Consider the following 15,949-nt stretch of genomic DNA (forward strand, 5'->3'; position numbering starts at 1 on the left):
CCTCGCTCCCGAGAGCGGAGAGTGGGGGGGGGGCTGGGGCGGGAGCGGCGGCGGTGGCGGCGGCGGCGGCGGCGGCGGCGGGAGAGGGCGGGACGGCGGGAGGGACCGGCACGGGCAGTGACCTCCGGGTTGGCGGGGGGGTGGGGGGGCGAGCGGCCGCCAGCGCGCTGGCCCCGGCCGGGAGGACTTCCAGGGGCCCGCCGCCGCCCGGGCCGGCCCCTCCCCCACAGCCGGGAGGAAGCTCGCCCCAACCCCCAACCCGTCCCCTCCCCCATCCCCAGGGGAGGGGAACCCGAGTCCATTCGGCCCCGCCCCTGCGCCCTGGGGGGGGGGCGCGTCCCAAACCTGCCCCCCCCCCCCGGCCGGGGGCTCTAGGCCCGCCCCCCCCCCCCTGCGCGGGGGGGGGGGGGGCGCGTCCCAAACCTGCCCCTCCCCCACGGCCGGGGACTCTAGGCCCGCCCCTCCCCCACGGCGAAGGGGGGGCTAGAGTCCGCACTCCCCACGGCCTCTGGGCAGGCCCCGCGTCCCAATCCGGCCCCTACCCCCACGGTGGGGGGACCTGCGACCCTACGCAGCTCTTTACCCCGCGCTCTCCCCTCGCCCCCACGCCTAGCGTGGGTGAGGGGAACTCGGGTCTCTCCCTTTCGCCGTGGCCTCCAGGAGGATGAAGGAAACACGGGCCTACCCCCACGCAGTCCTATTCACAAACCCTGCCTCCCCCCCCCAGCCAAGAGGGGACAGGAACCCGGGCCACCACCCCCGCGGTTTCCAGGGGGGGAGGGGAACCCGAGCTACTGCTAGTGTTACCCTCCCCCACCTCAAAAAAGCTGCTCAGCTGCCTTAACACCCCTTTGCAAGCTGCCCGAGGGTGCATCTCTCTCAAAATGGGCGGCTTAGAGGCCGCCCCAAAGGCCTCTTCCCCCTCCCAAAAAAGTGGGGACTCAGGCGGAGCCTCGACCTTTGCAAAACACCTCCCGGAAAGAGCCAGAAATGCTTGGGGAGAAAGAAACTCACACACAGAAGTGGAGGCCAGGAGCTTGGTTGAGGGGGGGCGGAGGGGGCCTCTGGAGTTGGGGGTACCTGGGACCTCGGGCCTCCTCACTCCCGACCCCCACCCCACCCCACCCACAGGCTTTGCAAAGGGTTTTCTGTTGCAATGGCTTATTCGGCCCAGCCCTAGCGCACCAAAGTCCCCAGAGCTTCCTCCTCCCCTCCAGTTTGGAGACCCCTGCCTACTACTCTCGGCCTTAATTCAATTAAACAGATACCGCGCCCACCACCCAGCACTTTAGCATCTGCTTTGTTGAATATGTTAAGATAACTTTGCCCCTCCCTTTGGTGTATAATGAGCTTTGCGCTCAGAGCCCAGTACACTCAGCATTTTAAACTGTAACCTCACTTGCTCCTTTCTGGGACACTGGGCCATTTGTTGTTCAGGTTGTTGGGGGGGAGGGGCCCGAGGTGAGTTTTTAAGGGGCTGGTCCTCCATCAAAAAGGCGGACCTAAAAATTACTCTGCCAAATATTGCTGTAAAACGTCAATGATGTAAAACGACTGTTGCTACACCATTATTAGAGCACATCAATAAAAAATACACACTTACACAGTCTCCATAATTGTGAATCAGCAGGATAGATAGTGTCTTATTATGTATCAGTTGCCATTCAAGGCCCACCAAAAGGACGTGGGGGGGGCCTTCCCTTGAGCCTGCCCTTCGTTGCTCCCCGGTTCCCTGGGCTTGTGCGGACTGATGCTGAGGTATTACATGCAATAGAAAAACCAAGGGTGCAATTGAAAGCCCGAGCAAGCTCATGATGCAACCCTGCCCGGGTTACACGTGCTTCCCTTCCCCCACCGCCTGCTGGTGGGAGCGCTGCGTTTTTTCCGCCTGTAGGGTCACACTGTGGTTGATTGATTCTCCTTTCGCCTTGCTCAGTCATTCAGATTTGGAAAGTAAATAACAAGTTGACATCATTACAGCTCTCGGCTTTACGGGGACGCGGCCCTCGGCTACCGCACACTTCCGAGTAGCCGCGCAGCAAAACTGGCCCTCTGGCTTGCCGGCCCTGCCTGTCGTTAGCTGCTTGGAAATTCCGAGCTGAACTTGGTGAAAAGACCTCTTTGTATGTTTTGATTACTTGGCAGGTGCCGATCATTTAAAGTATAGGAAAGTGGTGGAAATCCTCACTCCAAACTATGACCGCTGTGACCAATTTTTGCAGCTGGTGTTCGGTTACTTACGTTGCGAATGAGCTCAGAATCCATCATGTCTCTTTGGTAATGTCCCTACAATCCCAAAGGTCTTCTTGCAAGTAAGGAACGTAGCTTACCCTGGGACCCCTAGGGGACTTAGTAAGACCCCAGTCAGGAAAATAGACCGCCTACGTTTATCATGATATCACTGAAATTTCTCTTTCTGAAATGCTAGATGGGTGGTAGGGTAGGGGGTAAATTAGACTATTTTATCTCATGTGTTTTGCAGATTTCTCAAATGCGTGTCCTGTCAGGTGGGAGAAAACAAGGAAAACAGGAAATAGAGCAGGAAAGGAGCACCGTGAAAAAAGTAAAAGTTAATATGGGGAGTGTGAGCAGCAATGATTTCCGCTGGTATCCACGACACAAGATCTACATGCCCAACAATTATGTTTGGTTGCTGACTGGATGGAGCTGACAAGAGTCTGCTTGCAACAAATGCTATCAGTATTTCCCCCTAAACAGTAGCCAAAATTTTAATTAAAAGTCAGGAGGAGCCCACGCAAATATATTCAACTAATTTGAGGAAAGGAGCAAAGGGATTTTAATGGAGAAGGAATATCCTTTTTAACAAATGGTTCTAGAACAATTGGACCTCCGTATGCAAAAAATAAGAATCCAGCTATAGACCTTATGCTTTTCACAAAAACTGACTCAAAATGAATCATAGGTCTACATGTAAAAGGAAAAACTATAAAACGTCTACAAGGTAACATAGGAGAAAATCTAAATGACCTCAGGTTTAGCAGTGAGTTTTTAGATAACAACACCCAAAGCACGATCCATTAAAGAAAAAAAAAAACTGTTAAGTTGAACTTCATCAAAATTAAAAACATCTGCTCTGCAAAAGACACCATTAAGAGAATGAAAGACAAGCCACAGACTTGGAGAAGATATTTGCAAAATCCATATCTGATAAAGGATTGTATCTAAAATATACAAAGAACTTTTAAAACTCAAGAAAACAACCTAATTTAAAAATGGGCAAAAGATCTGGAAATATCTCACCAAAGAGATATACAAATGGCAAATAAGCATATGAAAAGATGCTGAACATCATTTATCACTAGGAAATTGCACCTTAAAACAAAATACCAGCGGGGCGCCTGGGTGGCTCAGTTGTTGGGCGTCTGCCTTTGGCTCAGGTCATGATCCCAGGGTCCTGGGATCGAGTCCCATATCGGGCTCCCTGCTCAGCGGGGAGTCTGCTTCTCCCTCTCCCTCTGCCTGCCACTCTGCCTACTTGTGCTCTCTCTATCTCTCAGTCAAATGAATAAAATCTTTAAAAAACAAAACAAAACAAAATACCAGGGCACCTGTCTGGCTCAGTGGGAGAAGCATGTGACTCTTGATATTAGGGTTGTGAGTTTGAGCCCCACACTGGGTGTGGAGATTACTTAAATAAATAAACTTTAAAAAATAAATAAAATAAAATACCATCTCACATCTATTAAAATAGTGCCCCCCTCCCCATGATAACAGCAAATGCTAACAGGATGAAGAGCAACAGGAACTCGCATACATTGCCCGTGAAATACAAAATGGTATGGCCACTTTGGAAGACAGTTTAGCGTTTTCCGAATGCTAGACATAGTCTTACGTTATAACCCAGCAACTGGGCTCCTAGGTATTTACCCAACTAAGTTGAAAACATGTCTACACAAAACCCGCATGGGAGTGTTTACAGCAGCTTTACTCATAATGGCCAAACACAGAAAGCAGCCAAGGTGCCCTTCAGTAGGTGAATGGAGAAACTGTGGTCCATCCATACAACGGCATATTATTCAGTCATAAAAAGAAATGAGCTATCAAGCAATGAAAAGACAGGGAGGAACTTTAAAATGCGTATCACTAAGGGAAAGAAGCTAATCTAAAAAGGCTATATGCTATATGCTTCCAACTCTGACACTCTAGAAAAGGCAAAACTAAAAAGATGGGCGGATGCCAGGGGTTCTGGGGATGGGAGACGAGTGATGGACAGATGGAGCACTGGGAATTTTCAGGGCAATGAAACTATTCCAAATGGTACTGTTACAGCAGATACAGGACATTTTACATTTGTCCAAACACTTAGAGCCGCACAACACAAACAGTGAATGCTAATGTAAACTCTGGATTTTATCGATATTGATTCATTAATTGTTACAAATGCACCACACTTAGGAAAGACGTTAGCACTGGAACCTGTATGTGAGAGGCGGATACTATGGGAATTCTGTACTATATGCTAAATAGTTTTCTAGATCTAAAACTGTTCTTCAAAAAAAAAAAAAAAAGTCTATTCTTTAAAAAACAAAAAAGAATAGGAAGAGGTATCAAACTTCTCATGAGACTTACTGTCCAGTTTTCATTGACCCCAGTATCTAACTTCCCCTGCCCCTGGGCTCATCTGACTTTCAAAGATTCCTAACACATAGGCCAATACTTGTTTCCGTGAGTGGCCCACTCAGAAAGCCCTGAGATTCCGGAACTGACGCGCTGGATGTGGCAACGATCCTTCCTTGACGTTCACGGAGCATGTCTTAGCTTTGAGTAAGCGTCCACACGATCTTTCCTTATGAAAAGAGGAAGGGGTATGTGTGCTTTCCCACTTCACTTTATCGACCTCAAGCCTTTCTTTGCTCTGGGGCTTTGCTTCCAATTTTCTTTAGAGAGACTGGAAACAAACTATGAAAGGAGCTGGAGGTACCAGGTGGTTGGCCATGAGGTCTTACTTGGAGAAAGGAACAGGAGGAGAGAGGACAAAGAGGTCCATCACCTGCCATGGATGTGAAGACAGCCCCCTCGGTTCCCCTTGACCTGGATAGGCACCAATCCTTTTTTTAATATGATGGTATGGGATGAATTGTGCCCCCACCCCCCAAAAAATCATGTATGGAAGCCCTAGGCCCCGGTCCCTTAGAATGTGACTGTAGGGCGCCTGGGTGGCTCAGATGGTTAAGCGTCTGCCTTTGGCTCAGGTCATGATCCCAGGGTCCTGGGATCGAGTCCCGCATCGGGCTCCCTGCTCCTTGGGAGCCTGCTTCTCCCTCTGCCTCTCTCTCTCTCTGTTTCTCATGAATAAATAAATGAAATCTTAAAAAAAAAAAAAGAATGTGACTGTATTTGGAGATACAGCTTTTAAAGTGGTAAATACGTTAAATGCAGTCACTAGAGTGGGCCCTTATCCACTCTGACTGGTGTCCCTATAAGAAAAGTTGATTAGGACACAGACACGCTCAGAGGGAAGACCATGTGAGGACTCTGAGAGAAGACAGCCATCTACACACCAAGGAGAGAGACCCCAGGAGAAACCAACCCAGCAGACACCTTGATAAAGAACTTCCAGCATCCAGGATTGTGAGAAAATAAATTTCTATTTAAACCACCCAGGCTGTGGTGCTTTGTTACGCTGGCTCTAGCAGACTAATACATGTGAGTTGTTGCTTTTTTTTTTTTTTTCCCCATTTGGAATGTCACATTCAGTTCATATCATTTGAATACTGAGAACACCTTGCATTTGGTATGCGGTACTCATGCAGGATATCGGATCTGATCCTCCCCATAATACTGGAGGGCAGGGATTTTTATCTCCAATATTCAGAGGAGAAAACCAAACCTAGGAGGTTAAAGGATCAAGGGAGGGAGGTCTGTAACCATTTCTATGCCTTAGAGTTTCGTTCGTAATTCAGTGACTATTGTTTCTAAATGCCCAAAATAAATAAAATAATACACAGGATTACAAAGAAACCCAATTATGTTAAATTATAGTTATCAAATATTTTTTAGAATTCTCATATAGTAATTCATGCGCTTCCTTTTCAAGACTTCCAACAGTAAGCTCTAGAAGTGGTTCTAATAACTTCTGTCATTTCAGAATAGTGGTAAGTATAAACCAGATCTGCTTCAACTGTACCCTGCTCTAAAAATAAATCAGACTTCTCTGGGTGACAAATTGGTAACAAATTAAAGACACTGTTAATGCTGCTGTCATTCATCCGAGAGGACTATAGATATTCATAGTTGTCTGAGATGCTGAATTTCAGTTAGTGATTAGTGATGCTAAAGCGGCAGATTTTCTACCTGTGTAGGTACACAGACCCCCTGAAATATCTCCCTGGGATCTTCCTGCCCGGGAGAAAGCGTAAGCCAGAATCCTCGCTCCTCTATGACCCTTCCACCTAGGGACTCATTCCTGCCTGTTTTTTTGAAAAAAACAAAAAACAAAAAACCCACCATAATGAAGATAACAAAATTTCGTAGGAGGGCACGGCCCCTCCCATGGGACCTGGACCGTGACATTAAGGGGAGGTGAGTTTAAGGGGACACCAAAACCGTACTCAAGATAAATAATATTATAATGCCACATTTTAAAACTCATGATTAATGCAAAAAAAAAAAAAAAAAAACCCACACACAACACCCTCCATGATGAACAAAATATCAGAACATAAGATAGAGACAGGATCTGACCCGGCCAGGCATACGGAGCCAAGAGCTGGGAAGGAGGAATTACCCAGAAAGATTAAACTCCCTGCCTTGATGGAACATCTGTTCTAGATGTGCAGACACAGTTCCTACACCTGGGTCTGCACAGCCCACAAGGTAACGATACATTGTTAGAAGATTGGGGGAAAATAAATAGAAGAATGACATCTGGTCACACGTGAAAATTATTTGAAATTTGAGTTTCAGGGCCCATCAATAAAGTTCCATTGCATCACAAAAAACACCCAATCCTTTACTGCTTCTAGGGTCCTAACAGCAGAATTAAGTGGCTGATACATACCCCATGGCCCACAAAACGTACATAACACGTACTGTCTAGCAGGTTCCAGAAAGTTTGCTCACCCTTGCTTCTGAGAGACTGAGTGATTCAACGTTCTTCACATAACTTGTTAACTTTTTCCTACGAAATTTTGTTATCTTCATTATGGTGGGTTTTGGGGGTTTTTTTTCAAAAAATTTTTCAGATTAAGTTAAATTAAGAAGCACCTTTTGGGGGGCCCTCTGGGTAGCTCAGTTGGTTAAACATCTGACTCTTGATTTCGACTCAGGTCTTGATCTCAGGGTCGTGGGTTCAAGCCCTGTGTTGGGCTCCACACTGAGTGTGGAGCCTCCTTAAAAAAGAAAAAAAAAAGCACTTTTTTTTTCATATTTAAGAAAAAGGAGGAGGACAACGATGGTAGAAAAAAAGCACATCGTCTTTAGGAAGCAGCCTCATCCTGTTAGTGGATGTTGATGGATTCTAGAAGAGCAGAAATGCCTGCAGTTTGGACACAGTAATGCACTCAGGGAGAGTAAAGGTCACCAGAAAGACTCAGCAAAATTAAATGTATCCTGAGAGGCGCACACGCTGGTGGGCAAAGGAAGAACTGAGGCTAGAGGAACTCTACCTTTTTTTTCTGTCTCACAGCGTTTTCCCATAGTTTTCTAAACATTTTCAGGATGACCTCACCAATCATCATCACAACCTATAAAATGGTTGGGGAGATACAAACATGAACATACCCATTTTACAGAGGTGGCAAGTTGAGTCTCAGGATAGTGGCCGTATCGGTTTCCTAGCCCTGTGGCAACAAATCACCACGCACCTAGTGGCTTCAAACCAACCTATCACCCGACCATCCCGGAGGCCGGAAGTCCCGCTTGGGTACCACAGGGCTAAGTAATACCGAGGTGCTACTGGGAAGGCTGGGGTTCTCCCGGAGGCCCCAGGGAGATTCTGTGTCCTCACCTTTCCCCGTGTCCTGAGCCCACATTCCATGGCACGGGACACATCGCATAGTTCCCACCTGCTGTTCTTTTGCGTCCCTCTTCCAATTCCAAAGGTCCCGGTGATTATTAGATTGGGCCAACCTCTGTCAGCCATCACAGTCTCTCCATGGCAAGGTCCTTAATCCAGTGACCTCTGCACAGTCCCCGTCGGCCCGGACGATGGCATCTCCCCCGCAGCCAGGACGTTAGGCCTGGGCACCTCTCCGCGCGTGGGCTACGTCTGCCTCCCACACTGCCTGGCACGAGGTCTCACACTACAAGGGACGCAAAGCCAACTCAAGCCCCCAGCGGATTCCAGAACCCATGGTCTTTGTGACGCTAACCTTGCTGCCCATCAGCCCGCGCATCATGTAACCACCCGCCCATCCAGCAACGCCCAACACGACGAAAGGAACACCCTGGTTTACTGGAAGCGCACAGGACAGGTGAGAGTTGCAATTCGGCCCAAGGAATACACAGCCCCCAGGGCTGCAGAATAACAGGAGAGTCCACGTCGCAAAAGGCCACTCTTGCTCCCCTTCTCTTTAGGGAAGCGTATTTTGTTATAAGAAGTGATGTGCCTTTTTTTTCCCCCCTCCCTTTGTTTCCACTCGTGCCTGGAGTGTTTAAAACTGGCTGGAGAGGGCGCCTGGGTGGCTCAGTTGGTGAAGCGACTGCCTTCGGCTCAGGTCATGACTCTGGAGTCCCGGGATCGAGTCCCGCATCGGGCTCCCTGCTCAGCAGGGGGTCTGCTTCTCCCTCTGACCCTAACCCCTCTCATGTGCTCTCTCTCATTCTCTCTCTCTCAAATAAATAAATAAAATCTTTAAAAAAAAAAAACCAAAACTGGCTGGGGAGAAGGAGCAGGGGAGAGAGGCTGGTTTTATAAATAGTTGCCGCACAAAACTCATCTCCCACATCGTGAAGCAGACGCCACACTGACAAAGAAAATCCAGCAGTTTCCAGAAAGGCACAGGTGGAACCAGATGGAGGTGGAACGTTTGCGTTTTCCACCCCCCCAACTGCCTTTGTCAGAAAGTCTTTTTGATGTTGTTTTTACAAAATGAACAGACACCTGATAAGATCAGACACATGTCATGGGCACATATGCCCCGGCAATCCCGTCCTCATTATAGACCCAAGGGAAAGGGAAACTTAGGTTCACACAAAAAATCGGCACGCAAATAGCTCTCTTCATAGTTGCCAGAACCTGGAAACAACCCGGCTGTCCTTCAACAGAGGAATGGATAAATGAACTATGTGTCTCCACATAGGGCAGCAGTAATGAGCCCCAAGAAGGAACCAGCTTTATGCTCCTGCTACAACGTGGATGCAGCGCCAACTTAAATCGCTGAGTGAAAGAAGCCAGCCTCAAAGGCCAGCATTCTCCATGATTCCACTGACAGGATATGGCTTTCTAGAATCAGGCAAAACTCCCGAGATAATTTTTGCCTGGGGGTTGGCGTCAGGAAAGACATTGACGACAGAGGGCCAAGGGGCAATTTTTTGGGGATGGTGGTGGTGACCAAGCTGTTCGGTATCTTGATTTCAATGCTGGTTACATCACTGTAAATGTTGGCCAAAACTCACAGGACTGTACTCTGAGAGGTAGACTTTCCTATATGTAAATTATGCCTCAATAAAATTGACTTCAAAAACAGAAATAAAAGAAGGAAAGAAAGAGGGAGGAAGGAAGGAAAGGAGGAAGGGAGGGAGGGAGGGAGGGAGGGAGGAAGGAAGGAAGGAAGGAAGGAAGGAAGGAAGGAAGGAAGGAAGGAAAGAAGGAAGGGGTACCTGGGTGGCTCAGTCAGTTAAGCATCTGCCTTCGGCCCAGGTCATGATCCCGGGGTCCTGGGATCGAGTCCTGCCTCGGCCTCCCTGCTCAGCGGGGAGTCTGCTTCTCCCTCTGACCCCACCCCCCCGCTCTTGTGCCCGCTCTCTCTCTCAAATAAATAAATAAAATCTTTAAAAAAAAAAAAGAAAGAAAGATAGAAAACCCAGAAGTTTGGAGGAAAACACTGTAAAACTCATCGACATTACACCATGGGGCTTTTCTGCCGTACCTGCTTAAGGATGTCTTTTTGTTTGTTGTTATTTTGACTAGATCACAGCCACTTGATAAGATCAGAAATCTGTCATGTAAAATTCTTAAAATGTCCCTAAGGGAGCGGGGAAGGGAGAGATCATTTTAATGTACTTTTGAGATAATAATGAGAATGAGTCATGTTTCTGTAAGTAAGGATTTCAGATAGCACTCCCCACCCCCCGCTCACGGAAGCCCACATCGGCACATGGCCATCCATCGCTCCGGTGGGGGGCTGGCTTGACCAGACACAGGCTTTCCCAGGAATTCAGCAGTGGCTAAGAGCACGGAAGTAAGGAATGCTTTCTGGAATGGGGAAACAAAAAGTATGCTCCCCAAAGGGTAGTTTGCCTTTGTAAAGTTCCCCCTGGATGACTAAAATAGCTTTTTCAAATGAGTAGATAATCCCAAGGTGGTTTGAATTTTTAGATGTTAAAGTTCTACCCAGAATGGTAAAAGTCGAAAATGGCAAGGTTTCGTATATGAGCTAAGAATATGAAATGGTAGCTGCACCTCCCCTAGCTTTCTGTCGGTTTATACAAAGAGGACAAAGATAGGTATTACTGCTACCACACTGCACATACGCTTCTCCTTTTAAGATATCCTAATGTTTATCAAAACATTATATATGTAGTGAAATATAAATAAAAACTTAAGAATGTCCAAAAACCTGGGGCGCCTGGGTGGCTCAGTGGGTTAAGCGACTGCCTTCGGCTCAGGTCATGACTCTGGAGTCCCGGGATCGAGTCCCGCATCGGGCTCTCTGCTCAGCAGGGGGTCTGCTTCTCCCTCTGACCCTCCCCCCTCTCATGTGCTCTCTCTCATTCTCTCTCTCAAATAAATAAATAAAATCTTAAAAAAAAAAAGACTGTCCAAAAACCCATCAGCCCCAACTCATCATGAGAAAAACAGTAGACAAATTCTAACTCAAAGACATTCTATAAAACACCTGACCAGGGGCACCAGGGTGGCTCAGTTGGTTAAGCGTCTGCCTTCGGCTCAGGTCATGATTCTGGGGTCCCGGGATCGAGCCCCGCATCGGGGGAGTGCTTCTCCCTCTGCCGCTCCCCCTGCTTGTGCTGTCTCGCTCTGTCAAATAAATAAATAAAATCTTAAAAAAAAAAAAAAGAAAAGAAAAGAAAAGAAAACCTGACCCACATTTCTCAAAACTGTCAAGGTCATGAAAAACAAGGAAGGATGAGAGCCTCTCACAGCCCAGAGGTGCCTAAGGGGTCATGATGAGTAAGTGCAATGTGGTATCCTGGGTGGGGTCCACGACAGATAAAGGACATCCACGGAAACAGTGGGGAGATCCAGATAGAGTCTGGAGTCTGGTCAATAGCGTTGGAGCATGGTTGACTGGTTAGTTGTGACAAGTGTAATAAGGCTGTCAGTAGAGGAACGGGGTGAGAGGTAAACAGAACTCTCAGCCCTAACTTTCTGTAACTCTAAAACTACTCTAAAATGTAAAAATTTGCTTAAACAAATTAGAAAGCTTTCAGTTGACTTGCAAGAATTATCTTTAAATGGAAAACATTTCTTCATCGACACATACGCACAATTAACATTTTTAAGAAACCGAAAATGAGGGGGCCTGGGTGGCTCAGTCGTTAAGTGTCTGCCTTCCGCTCAGGTCATGATCCCAGGGTCCTGGGATTGAGTCCCGCATCGGGCTCCCTGCTCAGTGGGGAGCCTGCTTCTCCCTCTCCCACTCCCCCTGCTTGTGTTCCCTCTCTTGCTGTCTCTCTCTGTGTCAAATAAATAAATAAATAAAATCTTAAAAAAAAAAAAAAAAAGAAACTGAAAATGACGTCGCTTGAAAATAGTCGTGAAGAATGGAGAGTGGGTCTTGGGCAGGGACCAGGAAAACTGGTCCCTGGAAGAGTGGGAGAGTCTCTCTTCCCACTTTGCCCGCACTTACTTCCACACTGGGACCTCACCTCCGTGGGCCCATGCGGTTCCTGAAATGTCTCCTGCTTATTTCTGCCTCCTTCACCCACTGTTTTTTCTGAGGGTCCGTTCCTTGCCCTGCTTCCTCCTGGCCCCTCAGCGTTCTCGTTTCTGTTGAGATGCAGGCCTCAGCCCCTCCATCTCCATCACTGTCTTTCGTGGGCCAACATGCTCAAGTTCTTTTGTTCATTTGTTCACATTGTCTTCTCCATTAACTCAAATATGAGCTCAGTGGAGGAGAGGAGGGTGTGGATAGAGGGATGGGAAGGGGAGACACCTGTCATGGTCTCTTGATGTGTCAACTTGACTAGGCTACCATGCACAGTTATTTACTCAAATACTATGTCCATTTCCTAGGGCTGCAGTACAAAATACCACAAATTGGGTGGCTTAAAACAACGCAAATTTACTTTCTCAGAGTTCTGGAGGCCAGAAGTCTGAAATCAAGATGTCAGGAGGACCGCGTTCCCATTGATGGCTCTGGGCAGAATCCTTCTTCTTCTTCTTTTTTTTTTTTTTAAGTAGGCTCTATACCCAGTGTGAAGCCCAATGTGGGGCTCGAACTCACAACCATGAGATCAAGACCTGAGCAGAGATCAAGAGTCAGATGCTCAATCAACTGAGCCACCCAGGCACCCCAAGAATCCTTTTTTACTTCTTCCAGCTATTGGTGGTGGCCAATAATCCCTGGTGTTCCTAAGCTTATAGCTGCCTCGTTCTAATCTCTGCCTCTGTCTTCACATGGACTTCTTCCGTGCGTGTGTGTGTGTGCGTGTGTGTGTCTGTGTGTCTCCAAATCTCTCTCTCTTTTCTCTAAAAGAACACCAGTCATTGGATTTAAGATTTACCCTAAGCCAGTGCAGCCTTGTCCTAACTTGATTCCATCTGCAAAGACCCTCTTTCCAAATGAAGTCACTTTCACAGGTACCAGGGGTTAGGATTTTTTGGAGGGGATACAATCCAACCCATTACAAACACTAATCTAAATGTTGCTGTGGAGGTGGTTTGTAGATGTGATTAAAGTCCATAATCAGTTGACTTAAAGCAGGGGAAATTATCCTGGGTAATCTAGGTGGGCATCATACAATCAGGTAAGAGGCCTTCAGAGCAGGGCTGAGGTTTCCCCGAAAAAGAAGAAATTTCTCCTGGGGCCAGCAATTTCAGTGAATTTCTGAGAGAATTCCAGCCTGCCCCTCCTAATGGCATGCCCTACAAATTTCAGGCGTGCCTAGCCAGCCCCCACAATGGCACAAGCCAATTCCTTGCAATAAATCTCTTAGCACGTATCCTCTGTTGGTTTTGTTTCTCAGGATGAATTCTGACTGCTGTATCCCGATCCAAGAATTACCTTGAGTTTATCAGATCTATACACAAAGGATCGCAAATCCTATTGCGGCTACAAACCAAGGAACGTCATTTCTTTATTTGCAACAGTAAATTGCATGCCTTGAATATAATCCAAAATATCGTGGGTGAAAACATCAAGTCATTTATAAGAAGAACTAGAAATAAATAATCCAGCTAAACCATGGAAGTGGTAGGTAAATGGGTTCGCAAATGCCATAACTTATATTCCTGAGGCACTAGGTTCAGATCAGGTATAACCTTACATCTCAAAAATCAACTTAGCATCTTGGTTCTGCCTCAACAATAGTTAAGGTTTTCCCTACAGCTTGCCCCAGGACGTGAGTGAGTGACGTTTGGGATTGGTTAGCAACAGTTGCCAGGAACTACAGCTTTTCCAAAGAGGAAAGTTGATGAGACCCCAAGAGAGGGGAAAAAGGAGGACAGTAGGGGATGGCATGGTGGAGAGGTGGAGCCAGACAGAAGGTGAGGGAAGGCAGCTGGGTGAAGCCACACGCTGTAGGATTCTATATATACCTCGGCTTAGTCTGCGAGGCTCTCCGAACAAAGCACCACAGACCAGGTGACTTAAGAAACAGAAATGGATTCTCTCACAATTCTGGAGGCTGGAATTCAAATTCAAAGTGTCAGTAGGGCTGGTTCCTCCTGAGGCCTCTCTCCTTGGCGGGCAGACACCACCTGGTCCCTGCGTCCTCACGTGGTCGTCCCTCCGTGCCTGTGTCTTAATCCCCTCTTCTTACAAGGACACCACCCCTACGGGATCAGGGCCCATCCTACTGACCTTATTTTATCTTAATCTCCGCTTTAAAGACCTTATGTACAAATTCGGTTACATTCTGAGGTGCTAAGAATTAGGGCTTCCATGTGTGAATCTTGGGAGGACACAATGCAGCCTGTAACATATGGAATGTCCTGAACCTTATCCTTAGAGAACCAAATCCTTGGAGACAAAAAGCAGATTAGTGGTTGCCAGGGGCCCAGAGAGGAGGGAGTGTGGAGTGACTGCTCACAGGCACCGCGTTTCCTTTGGAAGTGAGAAAAATGTCCTGCAACCAGGTAATGGGTGCACAGCCCTGCAAAGGTACAAAACCCCACTGAACCGTATAATTTGAAAGGATGGATTTAATGGTATGTGAACCGTACGTCAATAAAGCTGTTAAAAACCAACCCCCAAACCTGACAAACAGAAAACGTGAGGGAAAGAGGTACCGCAAGGTAGGGAGTTAAAGAGGCATCAGGTAGAAAGGATCTGAAGAGAACATCAAAGTTTCCCTTTCGTGACGTGGCCTTGTTATGTTTTCGGGGGAAGGCTTGCCCTCCACCCCAGAACTCCACGACAAGTGATTACCTGAGACCGTCCCTTCAGTATCGCAGAGCGTCCCTGCATATGGGCCCCGAGACCCACGCTGCTCTGTGCACTCACCCCCTCCCCATCCCCCGCACCCCGGCCCAGCGGTCGGGGAAACCTTGTCCAGCTGCAGCATCCAGTTCTAGAGCCCGGCTGGGGCCCGACGTTGCATTTCTCACCAGCTCCCAGGTGTCATTGAGGCTGACTGCCTTCGGCTCAGGTCATGATCCTGGAGTCCCGGGATCGAGTCCCGCATCGGGCTCCCTGCTCGGCAGGGAGTCTGCTTCTCCCTCTGACCCTCCTCCCTCTCGTGCTCTCTGTCTCTCATTCTCTCTCTCAAATAAATAAATAAAATCTTTAAAAAAAAAAAAATGAGGAAGGCACAGCTCTGACTCGGAGTGGGGCTTCCTGACCTCCACGCCACTGTCACCTAGGGCAGGCACATCTTTTGGGGTATGGAGTCACCCCGTGCATCGTAGGTGATCAGTGGTGCCCCTCCAGCCCATGCAACGATCAGAGCTGTCTGCCGCCCGTGTTAGAGGCCCCCAGGGGCACCGCTGCCCCAGGTAAGAACCACCGCCCTCCACCCGTGGTGGTCGTGGGACCTTCCTTGTTGCCTCCTGGCTCCACAGTGAGGAAGTCGAGAACGTGCTCTCCGCTCCCACCACCTCGCGGCTGGAAGAGAGAGGAGAGAGAGCAGGTAGAATGGAGTACAAGCCTTGCTTGTGTGTCTCCCACTCACTGTCCCGTGGGATCCCCCACTCCCTGTCCTTGGCCACCAGCGACACGGTCCCTCTTTGCTTTTGTGGACTCCAATGGCGATCTTGTTACATACGTCTATTCGATCCCCACTTGAGCCCAAGCCGCCAGAGAAACCTGCATCATCGCTGTCCCTGGAGCCGGGCCGGCCAGCACTCACGAGTCTTTGTGGCCCTCCTCAGCTACAGTAAGCTCACACCTCGCTGTGCTCCCAGTCCCCGGCTCCCAGCAGCACTGGCTGCTCACAGGCATCTCGTGGTTTCCATTTTCCTCCTTTAAGCAGCCCAGGCAGATGCGTGCACGTGTGCGTGTGTGTGTGTGTGTGTGCATGTGTGCGTGTGCGTGTGTGTGTGTGTGTGTTGCAGGCTGCGGGCAACAGAGCATCCTTGGAGGCCTGAGTTCCTGGTACATTTTGGTCCAACCGTGTCTTGGCAAGAATGACCCACGGGTGAGAC

Source organism: Neomonachus schauinslandi, chromosome X (genome assembly GCF_002201575.2).
Source record: "Neomonachus schauinslandi chromosome X, ASM220157v2, whole genome shotgun sequence".
Lineage (NCBI taxonomy): Eukaryota > Metazoa > Chordata > Mammalia > Carnivora > Phocidae > Neomonachus > Neomonachus schauinslandi.